This window comes from Salarias fasciatus, chromosome 11 (assembly GCF_902148845.1).
Source record: "Salarias fasciatus chromosome 11, fSalaFa1.1, whole genome shotgun sequence".
NCBI classification, from domain to species: Eukaryota; Metazoa; Chordata; class Actinopteri; order Blenniiformes; family Blenniidae; genus Salarias; species Salarias fasciatus.
This window is the reverse complement of record NC_043755.1, coordinates 9,937,613-9,961,052: the sequence shown is the minus strand read 5'-3', so window position 1 is coordinate 9,961,052 and position 23,440 is coordinate 9,937,613.

The following is a 23,440-nucleotide window of genomic DNA, read 5'->3' as shown; positions in this document are numbered from 1 at the left end:
TCTCACTTGCTCATTAGCGTTAGAGAAGCAAACCAGACAGTTGTGACGTTGCAGTGACGTTTTGTCTTGCTTCCGTACCCTTGTTTGCATTTGGTGTCAAAATCTAGTTTTCAGCACAAGTGAGCGACCAATTCCTAAAAGGTCCACACATGAAATTAATTTCTTTTTGGTTTTGTGGTCACATAAACTTTGCGTCTTTATTGTTTCATCGATAATAAAATCCCTTTGAAATACACTCTCAAGTGCTTTGCTAAGTTTTTTTCTTCTTTTAAAGACAAGCATGCACTTTTGATTAAAAAAAAATCTACAATTTTTATGTTATACATAAAATGTTAAGAGTGCAATGTCTGTGTCTATTGTATATCAACATAGCCTAATATCAGATTAGTGACTTCAAAAATCAGTTCTAATATCATCACAATTAAAAATTTGTCTTGTTTTGCTGGTGAACTCTGTTTTGTCTTGCATTACAAGTTCTGACCACCAGATGGTGTATTGAGTTGGCTGAAGAGCTGACGTGACTATATGAAATTTATTAAATCGATACATCTGTGCTTATGTGAAGAATTTATAAAACTAAAGTCTGACTTTTACCTATTAAACGTCTCACTAACAGAACAATCAGAACATTTCTCAGTTTGTGGAATCCACAGAGCAGATTGTGAGATAAAAGTATCCCATGTACTAATATTGCTTCAATGCACTGAAATGATGTTTTGTCAATGCCAACGTGAAGAATTAATTACTGCAACAATCCAGGTCATCATCTTTAAGTGCTTTTTTATTCTTTAGTCTGATGAAGAACCGTCAGCTCAAGTTACAGCACTTCGCTCCTCAGTCAACGTGATCAGCGGCAACTTGCTTCTGAGTTTGAACTAGTTTTTGTGGCATGACCTATTTTGGCTTAGGGGATGCACAAAACCCCACTGTGCAATTAACATCCTCCTCCCAGAGCTTTATAAATTGAGTCCACATCATGAGCTGCACATCTCATTCCTGAATGCAATTTTATTGACACTCGCTCGTATGATGATTTCGAACAACGCCACATTAGTGGACTATTATTTAGTAAATTAGCAGCTTTCGAGTAAATCAATAAGTGGGGTAAAGGGAGGAAAGCTTTGAATTGATGGACTGCTTCTTTCTGATTATTCACCTCCAAAAATAACTTTGGTGTCAGGCAGCACGAGAGAGTACAAGACAAAATCAAAGAATGTTGTACTAGTCGGCCAAAAATTCTCAAGTAAATGGACAGGAAGTGGAGTTCGCCTCTGAATAATAGGTATCGTGGATGGGATAGTCGTCGTCTTCTTTCATTGAGCATACACTCTTTAACACTGCAGTCATGGCTGTAAAAAAAATCTTTTCCTGTTTTATGACATTATTGGCAGGTTATGGATGCCTGCATTCATGCTTAAAGTTTAATATGTTCAGGGGCAATTATTTAACAAATATTGCACAAATTGCATTTGTTTGCAAGTTGGACAGAAACTAGGAAAGTGTAGTCTGCAACTGATGCAAGCATCTCAAATTTGCAATGTTCGTACATTTCAGTTCACACACTTTACATCATTACATTGATTAAAATAATCTTGACAAATGATCATTTGGAATTGTTAGTATATTTAATTTTTGTTAAATATTTGTAATGTTATTGTTACTCTCATTGAAAGCATTCTGACAAATGACACCTGACTGTGAGAATTAGAAAATGAGACTCAGCAGTGGAACATTAATATAACAACTTTAGGTTACAGGGACCCTCACACTGAGAAACTTTAAAGAAACTGACCCGAGCTTAATAAATGTAACAGAGTGGGACAATAAGTTGTAGCAAGATGGAAAAGTCTCCCAAAACTTCTGGACTTCTCACGGGCACCAGACAGGAGAACTAAAATGAAATGAGGGTTCATCTTTGAGAACATGAGGAGCTGGGAGGACCTGTGAGGTGGAGATGATCACAGTCGCCTGGTATCACAGACTGTGGAGGTGCCAATCATCAGGCGATGATAGAGATGGAGTGACAGGCCGGAGGAGTGGGGTACTAGACGTGCACACCCGGGCCACGACGCTCACTTGTTCGCTCATAAAAAAAAGAAGAAGAAAAAAAAGAAACTTTGGGGAAACTTGGTTGTAATTTCCGACTTTCCTGCCTTCTTCTCTTTCCTACTTCTTGTCTTTTCTGCTTTCGTTCCTCTCTACCTCTCAATCTGGAAGCCATGCTAATGACCCCGCTGTCTGCCCCGGCACTTTCCTGTAACGCAACTTATCTGCACCGAACAGGAGCATGGGTATTTTTAAACTCTCCTAGACACACACACACACACACACACACACACACACACACAGATGCATGCATACATACACTCTGTAACTATTCAGCAGACTCGCTGGGAACCTGTGCCGAGGTCCAGATTGAAAATGTGATGTGTGCTAATGCATTCAGAACAGAGGTGAGGCTGGTCCTCTCCTTCTCTGTGAGCCAACAGTGGGAACACCAGGCCCCAATATGGCAAGCCAGGAAGGAGAGCGCATTACAGTGGCTGAGTAATGAGAACCACGGAGCTCCAAGTCATTCCCACAGTCACACACACACACACACACACACACACACACATATCCAGGCTGGTCTGTGGGAGTGTGTGAAGCGGCATCCGACTCCAGCAGAGTACTAGCAGCGCTCTGCTCTCCTGATGGTGATGCCGTGTGAAGTGCAGAGCTGTTCGACACACACTCCAGCTGCCGCTGCCCTGTATTCAAATGGCACCACAAGACATCGGCACGCCGCCTCTTTATTCTTATTACACTCAGCCTCTCACTCTTTTTGTCTCCATCCTTTTTCAACGTCCTAAAAACATTTCAACCTGACGAGTCGCTGCGACTTAAAACGCTTGAAAGAAACAGACTCAAACTATTTAAAGTTAATAACACAATGAAAAACATTTTTAATTTACATAAGTAACTGTTATTTTTGTAGGATTTTTGTTGTTGAAAAATGAAGTTATTTATACTAATTCCATTAAGTCACTGAGATTGAAACTTTGGAGCAATTAAATTCACACATAAGTTTTCTTTGATTGATTTCACGCATTACTTCACTCTCAGGTTCAAAATGTAAGTTTAATGGCTCTTTGCCATTTGCTTTATTGAAAGCGTTGCACTTTAAAAAAATCTCCCAGCCATGTGACTTTTACTTGTAAGATGCCACAAATGACACAAAGGTGCAGTGTAAAGTAAAGTTAAAGTCCCTGTACAAGTGTGTTTCTGTGTGTGTGTGTCTGCTGTGTGGCAGGCTAAACCAAAGTGTAAAGGAGTGAGAGGAGACAGACTGTAGTTTTCGGTTTAATATTTCAGTAGCCACCCTCTGTGTGAAGATATAATAATGTTGGTGAAATGAAAGATGTAACTAAACGCTTGCAGAGTTCAGTCAAAGTTGAATGCAAAGTCAGAATGTCAGAAATCTGAACATTGGATAAAATCAGCAGATTTTTATAAGAACATTTAAAGACACCCAGCTCATTCACATAATAAGATGAATTACAATATCTGGTCATGTTTGCAGCAAAATTGCCGAAAATCTGGAAAACAACCAGTTGAGGAAGTCCTACTTTGCTAAAGTGATAACAAAAGGGCTCGAGGTTAGAGAAGGGAGTTTGCAGGTTCAATTCCCACAGTCGGCAGGTTATCAACGTGGATCCCTGAGCAGCCGACTCCCCTGCTCCCTGGGTGCTGACTAATAGGATGGGTCAAATGTGGAGCATATAGGAGTGGGAGCCTGGAGTCGACTTGGGGTTGGGAGTTTGCAGGTTAAATTACCACAGCAGACAGGTCACCCCTGACCCCTGTTGCCCTATTACCACTGCCCGCTGCATTACAGAAATAGGATGGGTAAATTCAGAAAATGGAATTTCCCCAAGGGGACTAATGAAGTATGACTAGCTTAGTTTATCTTTAGTGTATTTATGTATTTTACTTACACACATTTGTAAATGCACCTGCCTATTTATTGTAGGAAAATGATAGAATAAAATCGGACTTTTTCCACATTAATAGCAATTTAAGACATCGTAAAGATCAAATAGCATCTGGCTTACCCTCCTGATTTGAATCACATCACATTTGATGAGGATTTGTTTGGCAGCTCCCACAGCTTCAGCCTCCTCACAGCGGAGAGGGAACTTTTCCGGGTCATCCTGAACGCACCATCACTCACTCACCTGGCTCGTGCTCACCTCATTACTGACTGGGACGGACAGGGTGGTGCACAGCGAGGTGCGCGTGGGAATGGGCACGGAAGTGTCGGGGGACACGACTCACGTGCCTCAGTACTCAAGAGACACGTGTTCCTGAACTAACGTGGTGAGTATGAGAGACTTTTCAATAAATTGTTGTTTTTTTTCATGATTATGTCAAAATAGCTACCACGTGATTGTGCAGGAATAAAGTATCGGTGAGTTCTTAGCGTTATTATTTAAATTTTCAATCCAATATTTGGTGGCTCTGTTTTGGAAAAAGAAAAAAAACACAAACAAAACCAATGATTTTCAGATTGTATATTTGATTTTTCTGTTAGAGGAAATATATCTCTTTCAATTTGCACATGAAATTGTCAAGTTCTCCATCCATAAAATTGAGACTTTTATGCTGTTCTGCAACTTGTAAAAATTACTGTGAAGTTACTGGACCTCAGCTCACAGGTACTGTATATACGTGGTTCTTTCCTATGTGAGATCATGAAAATGTGCTTGCTGATACTGTGAGCGGTGTAAATGACACCACGGTGATAGAATCGCTTGATAAATTTAACATCTGCTGAAACTTCGATTCAAAAATAGATTATGTTTCATGAAAACACTTCAAAACACGAGGAAACATGAAATCCTGGACCCTGTAAAGCCTGCTCACAGTGCTCCGTCTGTCTCTGGTACAATGCTGCTCTTATTTAATGAGACAGTCAGCTCATCCACTGAAGAATTCAGGGTCACCGGAACACGTTAATGGGGAAAAATCCTCAGATGTGCAGTTTCTCATCACGTAACCCATCAGCACAACACAGTGACTTTGTGTATCTTAGACTTTGCTGCAGCCCCTTTTCTCTGTGTCTCTTGCTTGCTCTTCTTCCTTGTCTCCGTTGTGCTATCTTTTCTCAGATTCTCCTGTATATGAATGTTTGAGTAGAAGCACTGACACACACACACACACACACACACACACACACACACACACACACACACACACAGGCACAGACACACACACACGCGGACACACACGCAGCAGGAGTGGAGCCTGCAGCTCCTGGGTGTTTTGCAGGTTGGATTCACACCGATGCTTTCTCTGACTGCACTATTGTTATTTAAATGTGGGAGGGCGATCAGCAGCAAGCATTAATGGCATCCTCAGCACTGCGGATGCAGCACAAGGTGCGCACACACCTATACACACAAAAGTGTACACGCACAAACATCAACGCATGCACATGCGACACACACTTTCACGCAAGCCTTGTGGATGCACCTTAAGGGTCATATGAATAACAAATACCTCTGCCATCTGCAATACCACCGAGTATTTCCAACCATTTCGGCACATTAGTCAGCAGTCCTTTGACTTAGGTTCTCCACGCACTACTTGGTGTATTAGCAACGCTCTCCCCTGCCGCGTTACACTGTGCTTTCGAGTGCAGTTTGAAGAGAAGTTTGTTTTCTAAGATCAAACTTTATGTCGCTGCTGATCTGACCTTGTCCTCCAGAGATTGATGGAGTGGGAGGTGCTTGACTCATTTGCCGCGGCGATGTTTTGTTCTGTCAAGGCCAATCTGAGCCAAGTTGGAATACCTGTGGTGATGGTATCGTTTTAAACTGGTGAAAACCTCCCCCACCTCCCCGACAAAACCAGACCAAATGGGATTAGACAGGCACCCCTGGCCATTAACACTTGATCCTTACCTGATTCCTTTCTTTCTCCTGAGGTAACCGTGGCTGAAACAGTCGGATATGTTGCCCTTCAGTTCCACATCTAATCTGTTGAAAAGATACTTTTACAGTATGAAGGATTAAGAGGGCAAAAAATATACCAATAAATGCACCATAAAATAATTACTTAAATATGTCATTAATTCATTAAAATATCAATTCATTTTGCACCAAAACCAATTATTTCATGGTCCAGCGTTGCAGTGCATCGTACATTTATTTTGTCAAACTCAGCCATCAAAGTCATTGGTTGAATCCTTACACCTGATTGATTACACAAACATCAAGTCAAGGCAGACTGATCACACAATGTATTGATGCAGAGCGCTCGGTGGCGCTATTCTTAATATTGCACCTACTTCTGGTTCAGAAGTACTCAATGAAAATAAACGCACGATATCTTTGTGTGTAAGGGAAGCAAAACACTGATTAGATAAAGAATACGATAAGACTGAGGGGAAATATTCCTAAATCTAGTTTTTCTTTTGGCCGTTAAAACCACAATATGAAGAATGAGGGGGAAATTTTCTGTCATGTCTTTCCAAAGGACAGCAAACAGTGAGAATGTTTAGTTCAAGCTTTGTAAGAAACCTTTTGCTATTTCATTCCATTATTGGCAATTATCACAATATTGGTTGTTAACAGTCCAAGCGTTTTGCTCTGTGAGCTGTGCATTCAAAGAAGTTTTTTTCATTATTTTGGAGACTGTCCTGCGGTGTCTTTGTGGTTTCAGTTAAACAAAAGTTCTGCTGGGCAGCATAACCTCCACTAAAACTCTGTGTGGTTCATTGAAGGCAACATGATGCGGGTGGTTTTTATATCGGCTAAAAACTCACCAACGGCTTATAAACGCTCTGAAAGAGTCAAAACAGCAGCAGGAAGGTCCCAGTCATGCACTTCAAATTGCAAGGATATGACACATCCTGTGTTCGGCTCGCTGACAGCGGTTTGGTTTGTTTTGCCCTCGTTCAGACTGAAGTTGGACTGTAATTGAACTGTGACAGCTTTTTTTGCAAGTTGACTGGGACACCTATTTTTTTTAAATGGATTCAATTGCTGTGAATGGCAGAGTTCACACTCCTACAGATTGATCTGTAGGATCCTCTGTAAGATCTACATCGTATCAGAGGCTGTTTGAACTAGATCAACAGAAGTGTGAGAAAAAATAGTTTGTACTCCCAATATATTAAGAACCTCGAACAAAAAGCATCTCAGACAGCTGTTGATCATCGCTTCTGTAATATCTAAAAAAAAAAGATTTACCTCCTGAAAACTTTGCAAGTTTAGAAATTATATAAAAGTGTCAAAGCTTTGTATGTATCCCACAATTGCACACATCAATTAAGAGCTGTTCCAAGGACCTGATTGCCATTATTTGGCTCATTCAGAGCTCTTCGATCTTTGCCACGTTAATCAAATGAACTTCAATCGATCCACCGGAACGTGGACTTGGATCCACTTATCAAACGGACTCGGTCTGCCTGTTTGACGTGCACCGGGACTCGGATGTCAGCTTTCAAACTTCCAGAATTGAGCTCTGCTAATACGGTATGAGAGCGCCCTTAGATATAGTGTTTTCACTCCAATGTGGAAACTGATCTTGATTTTTCCTCCCTTGATTAAATCATTACTAGATGATTATTGTGTCACTGAAGAAATCATATCAGAAGCGAGATCAGATGATCTTTATCTTATTCTGTCCTCCCAAATGAGAGCACAGTAATTAATACTTAAAACACTTTGGCAGAGGAGAATGTAATTTGACTCAAGTGGTTCAAAAAAACATATTTGAATATTTTTCTTCAATGAGATTTAGGCAATCTGCCATTCTCACAGTTTAACATGTATTAACACTGCTAATTTACTGTGGCTTTATCTCTTTTCAATTTGATTATAAGTTAAGATGAGATACACAGATCATTATCTAGTTTATGACCACCAGGTCGGTTAATTCAGGTTGTTTTCGGAGATTTGTGCTGCACTGATGTTCTTCATCAGCATGTGTGTTGAGATGCAAGCATTTTGTCAGCGTTTGTGTGTGTCTGTGCATGCATGTGTGTGTATGCGTGTGCATACAAGAGTGCATTAGTGTGAGTCCGAGTGTGCGATGCAGAGTGTTGTCAGAAGTGATCCTATTTTCATTACTCACTGGCTCAAAGAAGGAGGTGAGGCCCTGGTTTGCTGCAGTGATAAATGCATTACCCCAATAAACCCTGTCTCCACTGAGGTGCTGAATGCTGAGACACACACACACACACACACACACACACACACACTCACACACAAAACCAAGGAAACGGAGGTGGTGACAGAGCGAGGGGGATGTATAGATAGACGGAGTAAAGAGACAATCAGATAGGAAAAGAAAGACAGTGACAGGTAAGAGGAGATGAGAAAGGGGGAGAAAGGATGGGCAAAGAACAGCAGAGATGGGAATACAGGCAAAAGTGAAAGGAAAAGTGACAGGTGCCGAGGAAAAGAGCGTGCCAGGAAGGAGAGGAGACCAAGGAAGGGATGCAGACAGACGCAGGAGGAGGAGGAGGAGGGGGAGGAGGTGGCCGGTGCAGAGAAACAGAAGGTTAGGGGTAGAGGGGTGCTAATGGCTGTATGCAGAGCAGAACCGTGGGGCAAGCAGGGGCTTGTGGGGCCATAGGAGTCAGTGGATACGTAGGCGGACGGAAGGATGAATAGAGAGCGGTATAGATGGAGCTATGGGAGAGAGGTGAAGGATCAGCGTTGTCCAGCTGGCCTCCTCCTCGGCCCTCATTAGAGGAGCACAGGTCTGCTGCGAATAGTAATCTAATAGGAGGTGAGGGGGAGGATGTATATTGAGTGTGTCTTTTAACCTGTTAATGTACAGCTTCCCCCATTCATACTAATGATTAGTAGCTTTAGATGTTAGCGAAACGACATAAGGTGTCTTGATTGTCATTTATGTGTATCACATGAATGGAAATGATACTTTTATACGTCAGCACTTGATCTGTCAGTTGGGCCTGTCTTTAGAAAGCTTGAAGCTGGAATGTTTAGAAGAAGACCACTCAAGCATCAGTAGAATAGCAGGAAAGTGGAAAAAGGCACTTTGACTTGGGTTTAAACCCAGAGCCCATTGCTGTGAGGCAGTAGTGCAAACCACTGCATCACGTTTGTGTGTCCATGTACATGCATTTCACTTAAATGTGAACTAATCTGATGTGTTTGATCTGCCTTCAATTCTAAAACTTTGTTTTTGTTTGAACATGTTTTGGATGAGTCCATAAAGATCGATCCAGTGGTGGAAAACGAAGAGAGTCAGTATTAACTGAGTGTTTTAGTAACACTGCAGGTTCCTGCTGGTATGAATCCATGTGACATGAGTTTTTGTAAGTGGGTGAGTTTATGTATGATGTCTGTATGCATACATGGACTGAGGAAAAAAAGAAGCTCCTTTGCATGCGTGTTTGTGCATGTGCTGCAACTCCACATCGCCGACTCCTGCTCCTTCTCCCTCCCGCTCCTCTTCCTCCCTCTCTTGGTGTCCTACCTCTAATAATGAGGTGAGAGTGGGAGCGGATCAGAACCCTTAGCGGAGTGGACCGGCCCCCCGCCCTCAGTCGCAGCTACACGCGGGTCAGGCCGTCCTCATTAGTCGCCATCACAATGCCATTATAGGTGAAAGCGGCAGTGTGCAAATTGAAAACACCAAGTTCACTGAATCAAATCAGAACCTCAGTAAAGACCTGCTGAGCTCCAGCTTTGAAAAAAAAAAGCATAAAAAAAGAAATTGTTTTCAGTTCTTTTTAATGTCTTTTTGGGATTCTTCAAAAACTACGGGAAAAGTTGGACATTGTGCGTTGGGTAGGGGGTCAGATGGGGAAAAATGATAGTGTGTGAGGGGTGGAGGGCAGAATACAATTAAAAGGGAGCAGAGAGTCAAGGGGACTGACCTGGTGATGGGGAAGGGGGCAGTTCCGAGTGCACGTGCATCACATAATGAAAGGTTGAACTTTTTGTAGCCGGGGTGGCATACCAAATCAACTTACCCCGGGAGTGTTGAGAGAGCAAGTGTGGGAGAACTGGGAGGAAGAGAGAGCAGACTGCAGCGGGAGGGAGGGAGGGAGGGAGGGAGGAGAAATGGAAGCATCGGGTGACCCGTATGAAAGAGGCGAAGGAGAGGCAGAGGCTTTAACGAGGGACAAGGGAGGCAGACAGGGACAGAGAACCTGGGAGGGACGGAGGGATGCAGGCCGGCTTGTAGAATGAGCCGGAGAGGTGGAGGACGAGGCGGGAAAGGAGGGAGAGACGGAGAGTGTGAGAGGCCCCAGCTATGTGGCTGCCACGGGGGCCTGAGTGACAGAAATTAATAATTAGTGACAATGATTGACAGCGCTCCCTCCATCTGCGGCTCTCCGCCGCCTCGCAACGCCTGCCTCCGCCAGCGACCGCGGGCACAATGAGCTCCAGAGGGATTGTGGGAGACGCACTTGATTGACAACTGCCTCCTGGAGAGACAAGGGGGGGAGCGGTTGGAGGGGTGGGCTGAGGCAGTGGAAAGAAAGGAAAGAGTGAAAGCGAGGGAGGGGTGCCGTATGAGAGGGGTGTGATGAAGGGGAGAGGTGGGTGACAGGGGGCAAAGGGGGACAGAAAAATGGAGGGGGTGCGTGGAGGGAGGACGGTCCGAGATTTTTTCCCCCCCTCGGAGATTGAAGAAGGAATTGCTGCTATCAGCTCCTCTCTGTCTCCTCTTCCATTACGGTCCCCGCTCTCTCCATCACACCTCTGGTTGCTCATCTCGCCACCTCCACCAGCGCCTCACTCCGCGCCACACCAGTGTATCGCGCCATTATGCAAAAGTGACAAATTTACCACAGAAGGAAGGAAAAGGGATAAATAAAGAGGAGAAAATGAGACGGGGGGCTGAGGCCTGGGGTTTCTGCTGTGAGGGGGAATAGCCTGTAAATAGTCATCAGCAGGGAATTTGTCATTCTCTCCTCCCCTGTCCTGTCTCCCTCCTCCGTCTCTCTATCCCCCACTCCCCTGCCATCACTCCTGCTCGCCCTCCTCACCGTCTTTCTCTTTACTGCCGGCACTGACACCGCTAAGTGTCTCCGCTTTGCTATATGTCTTTTTCCGCATGTGAAAGTGTGGGAATGAAACCTCGCATGACGATGCACACTCGTGGTGCCACATGAAGTCCCACGAATGTCATTTCCCCCGTCTTACTTTTTACCTGGCTGTCATTTCCCCCACTTTTATACCCGTTCCTTCCACAACTTCCTCACATTTCTTTCCCCTCCCTGCCGTGTTTTTCTTCTTTTTTTTTTGATCCCATTTTTCATCTGCTTCCCTCTGGTGCACCCCTCTCTTCATCCTTTTCCCTTCCATGCCAGGCCCATTTCAGCCTGCCATGACATGGCCTGAGCTAATGTGCTCCAGTACGGCTTAATCGCTGCACAGGTCTCCAAGGCTTACAGCTACACACTGTAACAAAGTACACTATTTACCTCAGGGCCACACAGAGAATAGGCCTGCACAGAACACAGCGATATCCAGTGGGAATCAGTTTCACATCACAACACATTATTGATTTTTTTTTCTCCCCCCAAAACAGACATGTTTTTCATTGTTGCCTGAACCCGGTTTCCTATCTCTCCGTCCCTTACAGAGGTGGGGAGGGAGCTCAGGATTAAGGTCATGCCCTCGAGGTAAACACTGTAATGTGTCTTATTTCTGCACTAAAACTATCCATTTGGCTGGTTAATGCTTGTATCTACAGCTGGCTAGTTTGCTCTTTCTTTCTTTAAATGTTTTTCACGCAATGATGCACAACCGCAGTGATTTATTTTGCTTGTTATTTAATATACGTTTCAATTTTTTTTTTTTTGCATAGCTTGAGTAAACGGTAACAAAATGGAAAACAAAAAGTTCTTCAATTTTAAATTTTCAGGTGACTTGTTTACATTCATCAGTGGTCCAAATGCAAGACAGGAAAACAATGAAAAACGTCTGCAGTTCTGGACAGGTCACCGCTGAATGTTCTATTGATGTTGGGGATATTGCCTCATCCTTTTTTTTTAATTAGAGTTAGACCTTGAATTAATACCAACTGTGTTTTAATTGCTTTTGTTAATTTTTAAAGGAAAATAATGCTGCTTTTCAAACCTTTGTACATGTCAGCCCCCCATTCGTAGAGTCTTGTTCTGCTTCCTGTTTGGCAGGATGCATCCTGGACAGGTCACCAGTCCATCACAGGGCTAACACAAACAGACAGACAATCTCCCCCCAACACACACACACACACACACACACACACACACACACACACACACACACACACACACACCTACAGGCAATTTAGAGACACCAATTAACTCCACAACCTTGTTTTTGAATTGTGCTGAAGAAGCCAGCCTACCTGCCATACAGGCACAGAGGGATCATGCAAACTCTGCGTAGGAAGACTCCAGGCTCGAGGCAAACTTGTTTGTCTTGCTGTGAAGCAACAGTGCAAACCACTCTACCACTGTGCCATCACAGCTTGAACCCAGAACGACTGAGCAGTTCAAACACAGCGAGTGACAGGCGTCTGAACGGTTTCATCCCTGCAGCACGTCTTCATTGTTGTTTAACCAACGATTCAACGCTGCTCTTTTCACTTCCATGAACTTTGGAGTTTTTGAAGGCTTTATGACGCAATCATGTTATCTCAGCTGCCTTTACTGACCTCACCATGGAGCACGCGTGTGAGAGGAAGCTATGAGCTCATTTTTTAACATGGGACAGAAAGATGGCCGACCTGGACGCTTTGGTTCAAATGATGAACATGCACATATACGAAAACTGTCAATTTTATTTTCTAATTGGTGTAACTTTTCTTCTTGCTTTTTGCAAAGATGATTTGACTCTCAAACTGTTTCAGTCAGCTTGGTGGAAACATTTGTTGAATGCAGGTAAATGTCCTTGAAGCCCCCCCCCCAATCATGTTTCTACCTCTCTGTCCATGGCCCAGCTGAGGCCTGTAACTTTGCTGCCACCCTTTACTCCGCAGACACACACACACACACACACACACACACACACACACACACACACACACACACACACACACACACACCAGAAGGCACAGAACACGTGGAGTTGACAGCTGGTAACTGCAGGGCCCAGCAGGTGCTGTGTGTGTGTGTGTGTGTGTGTGTGTGTGTGTGTGTGTGTGTGTGTGTGTGTGTGTGTGTGTGTGTGTGTGTGCGTGTGTGCGTGTGCGCGTGTGCGCGTGTGACTGGCCCCAGAGGGCCCCTGACTCATGGCCAGAGAGGGAGTCAGAAGTGTGTGTGTGTGTGTGTGTGTGTGTGTGTGTGGCTGTAATGGGGGGGCTGGTTGGCTGACTAGCCTGGAGTTGACTTCACTTCAGCTCCAGTGATTGATTGCAATCGGCCCGGACACCGGGCGATGTATTGCCTGTGGTCACTACCTTTGACTACCTTCATTACATCAATATCTGTCTGTCGCTCCTCGCCCCTCTATTTTTTTATTTATTTATTTATTATTTGTGTGTTTTTGTGGCTTTTTCACTGAACTTTGAAGAGTTCACTTTATTATGGTAATCGACACAGGTTGAGGAACTTTATGAAAAGCCTCTCTTTGTGCCCCGTTTCATGCTTTTAAACAGCATTACAGAGGTAACTCCACTTGAATGTCCTGCAGATGGGATGTTTGGAGGATTTAGAGAACACTGAACACTCTTTCTTTCTCTCTAGCTGTCGCTCTCTCTCTTGCTTGTTCTTGGTCAGTGTTGGCGTTGATGGAGCTTGCTCGCCAGTCCTGCCCGCCTCTGGCTATGGTGCCATCTTGAAAGGCGCTGCGGCACACACACCTGGCCCGCCGGCTGCCTCTTTGGTCTGCCTCACCTTTTGTCAGCACCATGTTAATGAAGGCCCTGTCAGTGTCCACTGCTCGCACACCGGGGCGCCTTTTAATGAGTTCGCTATTTGATCACTATAGACACCCGGCATGAACCAGGCTCGGCTTTTTTTTTTTTTTTTTTTTTTTTAAGTCCCTCGATGGTGCTACTTCGCTCTTGTATATGTGGCGCTAAAGGGGAGGGAGACAAGAAGGAGGGGGCTGGTCAGCTGATTAGGACTAGTTTATAATAAAAAGGGGAGGGTGGGCGTCTTTATAAAAAAAAAAAAAAAAGAGGGGTGTGGGGTGAAAGAAAAGAAAATTATTTTTATTCGCCCCCTCCTTCTGTACCCAAGTGAGCCGTGGCTCTCTCTTTTCAGGGGTAGATGAAAGCAGCTGGGCGCAGGGCTTCCAACAAAAAGTGCCACGCGATCACAAACAAACCTTCAGATGAATCACATCAAAGGCGCTGCCCCAATTGTTAGCCCTCTCGTATCTGCGGAAAATTGGCTCATTAAGGGCAAAAAATGACATTGTTTACATTAGCCGGGGCCCTGATTAGTGCTAGCCATGTTTGTTGTGTTGCTCTGCTGTCCGCTTACCAACAGACCACTTCAGCCGCTCTGCACAATCGCTCCTTTGAAGGCTTTCTTTCCGTGGAAAAAAAAAAAAAAAAAAAACCCAGATAGAAAGAGTGAGGACAACAACAACAAAAAGAAATGGGAAACAGACTGGAAAAACACACACAAACACACACAATTGCGCTTCCAAAGCCACACAAATGGATATGATAGCTGGTCTTTTCTCTCTCTGCCTCTCTACTCTCCTCTGCTTATTGGCTTTTCTCTCTTTAGGACTAATTAGGTTGCTTGTGGAAATAAAAGTGATAGGAGAGGACAGTTGGGCCAATGATGAGTCTGTTTGTGCTGTAATTGCACTGATAAAGAGGGTAGTGTTGTTGGTGGCGGCGGCGAGGGGGGGGGCTAAACAAGGGAAAAAAAAAAAAAAAAAAAAAAGGAAGGAGCCTGACAATGAAAGGCCCCGGGGCTCTTTGCGCCGACGACGGCCTCGTGTTTGTGAAAAGAACACCTTTTGTGGGGCAACGCTTTTGTAAACTGGGATGATTTCTAATCTGCGGAAAGTGCCGTGTGTTTTAGACGGGCGCTTGCCTGTGTGTGTGTGTGTGTGTGTGTGTGTGTGTGTGTGTGTGTGTGTGTGTGTGTTTGTGTGTGCGTGTGTGTGTTTGATCTCACGGATCTAAGCTGTAAGGGTCCTTCTACCTTCTCATCTCCCACTTGAACTCTTTTTTGGCTCTATTCTGCTCTTTTAAAAAAACACAGACTATCATTTTAATACTACAACTGCAGATTAGATAAATGAGATAAATATACCTCTAATCATTTCTGCATGGAGAACACATTTGTAATGCAACAAAGAAGATAACTCATGTTTGTAATGGACCAGACCGCTGGCTCCTGGATCGTATGAAAATCAGTGTCTCCTCCATGGAGTTGTATGTGATAATAACGTGATAATAACCTCAAAATATATCACAATATGCATTTTTTTTTCTTTTTGATGACGATGCTGTCAAGTTGGGAACCTTTCTGAGACCAATTAAAGTCTTAATTGGTAACATTTAATTAAAATGTTTTCTTTAAAACTGCCAGGCAGTCAAAAAAAATCCACATTTGTACATCAAGATGGGAAGAAAAGTCAAGTTAGATGAACAACTGTGATGCTACTGGGAAAAATTGCTGCCAAAATGAATCAGAAGTGGAAATAAAGTTGTTAAATGTGTCCTCACTTTTCCAGAGACTGTAGTTCATTTTCAGTGTCTATACTTGTCTAGATATTTATTGTATGTCTCGTGTGGATTTCTATTTCTCATGAGTTTTTAGTCACAGTGTTTTTTAAGTAGCATCTTCTAAATCATATTCAAAAGAACTCCACATACCATCAAACAGATTGTTTAACAAAATGTTGAAAAAGCTGTTCATTATTTAGCGTGAAACTCGAGCGATCAACTCCAAGTGGTCACTGACAGTGCACACAGATTGAATCACACCGAAATGGGAAGTTCTTGCTGAATGTTGAATAAAATATTGTCATCAGCTGATCAATACAGATTGGCTTTATATCTGACTGTGAAACGTTTCCTCCCATGGGTCTAATTCCGCTCAGTAAATAAGGCTAAAATTTTTTATAATTGACAGTAATTTTGCTGCGAACCAGGATCAAGATTGTTTTATCCCACAGCCCTGCCGCCGACCTGCTAATCTAATGCAAACCGTACATGCAACTTGCAAAGATTTTGCAGGAAATATCCTTTCCTATCTCTCTGACTCTTAAGACTTTCTGACAAACTTCTTCCAACAAGTTCAAGATGAAGCATTTGACCGATTTAAAATTCAGGAAGGGACGTATCATTTATCCCTGCCAGGTCTGGCAGAGAGTCAGAGAACAAGACAGTGCATGACAAAAAAATGATATGGGGAAGCAAAAAAAAAACTTGGGGAGTAAAACTTGAAGTTGCGGGTGAGCAGGTCAAGCGGCATCGCTAACGACAGCCGCCGACCCCGAGCTTGCCCCGCGTTACCCTTCACCTTCCTCTGCTCCCCAGGCCGCCTCACCTTTGCCCTGGGAGAGAAATGGAGTCTGAGATGGAAGAGGGGGAGGGACTGTGGGACGGACGGAGAGGACCTTCTCTTCAACATAATGATAACCGCTGAGATCTGGCCACTGTCTCCCAGCGGCCCCTGGACACTCAGCCCCGCGGCCCCCAGGTCAGCTCAGCACATTATCCCTCCTCTCTCCTCCTGAACTCTATGACTCCACATTTACATACCAACCACTTCTTTTTTTTTTTCTTACTTTCGCTCTTTTTATTTTTTACGGTTTGCTACGTTTCCTCCATTTTTTTTCTCCCCTCACTACACCTCATTTTCTTTTCCGCCTCTCCCACAACTCCTCCCTTTCTCCTCTTTGTCTTTTGCATTTCATCTGTACAGTGCAGGTGCTGTGTATGTATGTGTATGTGTAATAATTACCATTTAGAATACTCACAGCTCTCTGAGGGAGGGAGCCTAAGTTTGCCAACACTGAGGCATTGTGGGAGCTGTTTGGTTTGTGTTTAGGTGCCCTTGGTGTGCGGTGCTGAGGAATCAGAATTTCCTTGACTTTTGACCGTCTTTGTCCCCAGGGGGGAAGCAGGGAGGGATAAAAGGGCACAGACTGACTTCCATTTGCCATTTAAGGACCCATATGGAAAATATAAATTGGTAGCAGCAGGAAGGGCTGAAACCATTGGCATTCTGGGCATCCGGCATTTGAATTCATGAGCTTGTGTTGTGTCTCTGCCCACTTCTTGAGTGGAATATTTAAGACTGTATCACACGAGAGGAGACAGAGACGCAGCCAGTTCTCACTTCTGTCATTGTTTTGAGTCTCGTTCCTCTTTAGAAATATCTGATGCATAAAACCAAATAAATGCTGAAAGGTACAATGGGTTGATTCATGACCAAATGTTTTCTCTTTATTTACAAATTGCTGAAACCCTGATAAAAGCTTAAACATCCAAAATCCAAAATTGTTTGTATTTGTGATTTCTGGCAGATACTCTCATCTGAATTAGTTTACAGTTCTTAAAATTCATGATTAAAGATATTATATTACAACAAGTGAAATAGTGTTCTTTTTATCAGTGCATTGCGATGCTGTGCCGTGGGTTTTGTGTCAGGTGTGTCTTTCGGAGTCTGAAACCCAGTGGACTAGCTTCAATTCATCATTCATCTACTCCGCTTACTCTCGGTTACTTTTATATGTTATATGATGATACTGTGTAGACAAACAATGATAAATTATATATTTGGCCATATAAAAGGTTAAATTTGAGAGGAGACGGACCAGTTCACACACCTCGTTTGCTTAATAAATACATCAGACTATACAATATGTATTTCTAGTTTATGGTTTGTTCTAGATTCATTCATTCATTCATTCATTCATTCATTCATTTTTTTTCATTCTTTGAAAAAAAAAATGAAAAGGAGCACATAATGTCACCCTTATGTGGACAAACAGCTTGCAAATATTTAGATTACGTTCATTTCATGGTTATTATTTTGTGGTTCATTATATATAATAACCTGCTAACATTTCCTTCAGTATGTCGAAACCCTGTAAAATTTATCAATACATTGATTCTTTTTCTTATATTTTGAGTCAAAAACAATATAATCAATGCTAATTCCACAATCAGCAATTATAATGGAAAAAGTCTTTTGCATCAACTCCCCTTCACATTGTTCGATGTAGGCTCCCTTCCAGTCCGTTCCATGTTAAAATAACATGTAAGTATTTAATAAAAATGAAACGCTTTTTTGTTAGGCGTGCATAATGTCCTGCGTCATGAATCAGGATCATACTGACGACACAATGGACTTCCTGCCGCACATTGCATCTCCTGCTTTTAGGAATCACGCCGCATGAGCACAACGCAGCAGCTGAAGGGACTAAAGCTCACTAGATGGATGATCAGGGGAGTGTGTGTGTGTGTGTGTGTGTGTGTGTGTGTGTGTGTGTGTGTCTGTGTGTGTGTGTGTGTGTGTGTTCTCCAAACGCGGCGTGGTGCAGCGAGTGCACAGCTTCATGGGAGCAGGCCTGGTGGGGGACTGCATTAAGACGGGGTTGTGTCTTGCTCGTGGGACCTGGGACCAGCCATGACCTTGCAGATGATAACCGCCACCAGGGGTCAAAGCTCGACGCAGAGGAAGATGGAAACGGAGAGAGGGTGAGGACAAAGCCTCACGACTTCCCCCTTTTCTCTCCCTCTCACTCTGCTCATGTCACTGCTATCAGTTTAAATGGAGCATTATGCAAAGTGGAGATGATTTTGGCTTCAGGGGCTGTGATAGGGAGAATTGTAGGTTAATGTAGGGGAGAAAGGAAAAGAAAGACCGGGAATATGTTGGGTGGGGAAGAGTTTGAGTGATAGTGTAAGGTTGTGGGGTTTGGTGGGAGATGTTCGTGGGAGGGGGGGAGAGAAAGGGGGTATAAGAGGGTTAATAAAAGTGACAAGTGAGTGTTTCATTCTATCTAAGCCACCCTGCCAGACAGGTAACTCACTTAGAGGATTCAGTGAATGAGGGAGTCAGGCTGTTGGGAAAGATCGTCACTCTGGTGTCTGTCTCAATATAAGCCAGAGGCGACACAGGACCCCGGGGTTCAGCCTTCCCATATAAAAGCCCACTTGAGAGCCAGCACAATAAAGGCCACTCAGCCAGATGCAATATACCACAAAGAGAATTTCCTGAAAAACTTGATTTAAGCCCGGAAGAAATTGAAAGTTATTTGCAAATAGCGATTTCCTAAATTCATATACCCCAGGTTGACTTAGGAGAGTCATTCATATAAGATTGACTGTTATCTACAGGCTAAGTGGATTTTGTTTTACCTGACTCAAAAGAAAAAGTTATTGGAAAACACAGTTTCCTCAAGTCTCTCGCCTGTGCCTGTGGGCTGCAGAGGGCCAGTGCAGCGCTGCATATGTACTCTGAGAGGATTTTACCATTTTTATCACATACACTGTTTTGAAAGGGAATCAACTTTTAAAGACGGGGCCGGATCTCCGGCCTCCTATCGCTTTATCACACTTGCCCTGAGCATCAGAGATGTGATTACCTGAAAAAAGCATTGTGCTTAATGAGAATTTTGCCCTCGCCGCACATTCAGCAATCGTCAATTCCCAATTCAGAAAGTTAACTTGATCTAATTTGTTATTGACTGTGTGGATCTCTTAAGAATGTGTAAGGTGCAACTTTTTGCCAGAGGGGAATCTGGATAGTTGTGTCTGATGACCGTTTCGATAAGTGCTGCATCTCCAAATCAGTCATATTTTTACATTCTCAACATTGCCGAAATCAATACTTTTGTACAGGAAGCACAAAAGTACTTTTATTTGATTTTTATTCAAAGTTGCAGCAAACAAGAGCAGTTTGGACATTATGGCCACCTGACTAATGTGTGCAGGTCCTGCTTTTCTTTCCTCATTCGCAACAAACTCTGTTTTCTGACATTTCTATGAGATTCAGGATTGACTTCTGCAGCAGTTTGAGCTGCAAAACACCCCAGTCCTCTCATGCATCAATGATTATTTACCACCTGTATCCACTGTGCCAGTTCATGGCTTTTCCTTTTTGATAAGTGCTGCAGACTAGTAATGCCCCACCGGAGCTGCAGTTTTCGTCCCTGTTAAAACTTCTTTAACGGTGCAATAAGTGAGAAATTTACTCTAAAAATGATTAAAATCATTACAATTTGTCACCTGTTATTCTTCTAGAAACATTCTCGTTAAACAGTGTTCTTCGCTGGTCCGTGGTCATAATGTTATGCCTGATCATTTTAATTTAAATGAAATACACTTAGAGTAAATCACATTCACCTGTTCACACATCAGTGTATGTTCAGTCGATCCATACTGCGCACACTGGGGTTTAGTGTCTTGCTCAAGGACACTTCCAACAAATGGGCAATCGCATCTGTAACCATTTAGCTGAGAGATAACTCCACCAACTGAGCCACTGTTTTCCATTCAGTTTGCTGTATTCCTACAATCCCAAACTAAGTGTTTGAGGTCAGTTTGTGACTTTAATTTAAGGTGTGAATTGGATGTGTGTGACTGTGACTGACGCCAATGACGAATGATCCTGAGTTGGATAAAGTGGTGTAGAAGATGGATGGACGATACCTAAAATAAAAGGACACAAGATTCAGCTCAAGTTTAACTTGCATTAATCAGTACGTTTCTGCTCATCGCTCAAACTGTGGGGTGCTGAGAAATGAAGACGCCTACAAATAATGAAGCGGTCAGCTACAACAGGAGAAAGTTTCAGATGTCCGTGTCAGTCGCAGACATCAAATCTGATAAACCTTTAAGTGAATCCAAGGCGCTGTTAACCTGAAACTCTATAGTTAAAAAGTCATTTGAACAGTTTGCTTGTGCTTTGATCCCCGTGGGGTTAGCTAACCAGTTTCTGTATATTTCTATTCCAGAGGTTAACAATTATGTTTTCCCTTGAAATGAGGGGCACTGACCCTCATATGAGGCCGCTTAACGCCCATAATAAGATGATAATTGGGCAATGATGATGATCCTGCTCCTCCTCCTTCCTCAGAACTGTCACTTAATTGTAATCGATTACCCCTGTATTAGTTACATTCATCATTTTGTAGAAGAAGCACATGATGATATGTGTGTGTGTGTGCGTGCGTGCGTGTGTGCTTGCGTGTGCATCGGAGTGATTATCAGTGGGGGCGGGGTGTGCTTAGACTTGAGATAATAATACTTCAAATCATTTCCTCCTTCTCCATCCCGATATTTTCTTTTTTACGCTCAACGTCCCACTTCCTCACGTGCGCGGTTCACTGATGACTGTCGTAATTGCGTGTTCACGGGCTCGATTTCCCTCGAGGGGTTCCCCAAATTAAAAGAAGTCATCCCACTCTTCCCTCCTCTCCCTCTCCTCCAGCACCCTGTTTTCTATACACACACACACACACGCACATACGCACAAATACAAACACATACACACTTTTTCTCTCCCCCGCCTTTCTTTCTTTCTTACAATCCTGCTCCAGGGATGCCATGCTTATTTGAATGGAACTTTCTTGTCTTTTTTTCTTCTTCCTTTTCAAGCCGTGTGTCACTAATGAATAAATAAAACACACACAAGCAGTGGATTGACTTTCATGCATGGGTGCACTGGCTTTGATGAAACCTCCACACCCCCCCCCCCCCCCCCCCCCCCGCCACCCCCCCCTCCACCCGCCTCCTCAAGTCTTATAGACAAGCTGCTGAGGACAGTCACTCTCCGCACGGCTCGGCTGCTGTTAAACATTTGCTCTGTATGCAGATGATCCGCATTTTGAAGTTTACGAGGCGTCTCTCAAAGGTCAGATAACTGCAAAGACACGGGATTTCAGATTTGAAGTCAGCTTTTCAAAGAGTAGTATTCAGTGTTATGTATTTACAGAAGAAATAATTGCGGTTTGGCACATTTTGAACAATCTGAACAGTAAATTTACGTCTGTCGTGTCAAATTGGGCCTCTGTGAAAAATGCTGTTCAAAAGGCGGCATTGATTCTGAAATTTTTAGCTGCGGCAGCTCTTGTTCGTGTGATATAAAATAAGAGTAAACTTTGTGGGTGATTTTCACCATTGATTTCCACTATTTTTTCACTGAAACTTAGGGTTTCACATTGTAACACACACCTGTGTCTCAATTGAAGTAGTAGTTTTTAGCTGAATCCTGGACTCCCAGATGTTTTTCGCAATAATAAATAAGATTGGTTTGATGCATCGGCAAAATAAACCATAACTGTTTTCATGTAATACGATGCTTTCATGTGAAATATCTGATAAATCTTTCAGAATTCTTCAACAGTTCTGTTTTTTTGCGCTAAACCTTATTTTCAAACTTGTGTTTTTCACACCTAAAATAAAGTGTTCATAACTTGCAACAGCAGAGCTCTCTGGTTCAGTTCACATATTGAAAACCGCTGCACCAAATCAAACCATTTTATGCCACTTAATAAAACTAAAAGGGCTAAAATAAAGCTGTGCCCATCAGAAAGTTGTTTTTGGTACGTCGTTGTGACTGACATGTTTTCCTGCATTTTGTGTCCAAGTGACTGTCTCCAACTCTTTGCCCTCCCACAAATCGAATGACCCAATCTGTGATCCTGTCCCTGAGTTCCTCATAACTGTGCAGAAGCAGTTCTTCTTACTGGATGAAACTGAAGAGCAAAAGACAAAACCATTCTCAGTAGAAATTCACAATTTTATCGATTTATTTATTTCTCAGCCATAAATACAACTTTACCAAGTCTGTTTGTGGATGTGAACTGATCAGGTAATCAATCAAATTAACTTTGAACAGAAGTCGGTGAGTTATTTCAATGATAAGAAGTTGTCAAAGGCTCAGAAGGACATAACACACACGTATGTAGTGTGCTGCCATAAGCGATCATTTCTGATAATCTAGTCCGAAGGTCTCCAATGTAGAGAAATGAAGAAACTACCAAAATGTGTTAACTGGCCAAATAAAGTGTTAAATGTGAAGCTTGATTGCTCGATGTACCAGTACACTGATTTCCTACACGGCAGTGTTTTTGTATTTACCAGCCATTGTGACCACAGTTTAAAAGGAAAACAAAGGTCTCGCTGCTGACAGTAGCCTTTGCTGATGCCTGTGCGTTTAATGCCAGCAGTTTGTGCCCTCTCCCCACTGCCAAGGGCCTGGCATGCTGTGCCGGGCAGAGGGATCCTGGCACTAATTAGCTTGTAATGGCATCATAAATTATGGACAAATCAAGGCAGTGCATCCGACAGACGTTTTAATGAAAAGTTGTAATGGGTCACCCCCGGAGGCCCGAGGGCTGAGGTCCTCTCGCCTGCCAGGGTTATCCATCACATCACAGCCAGCAACAGGGCGGCCTCCGCAGAGCGGGTCACAGACGTGTCGGCGTCGTGCAGGCTGGAGCCTTTTATTCCTTACTCGTCTCTCTCTCCATCAAACAGGTATCGCCATACC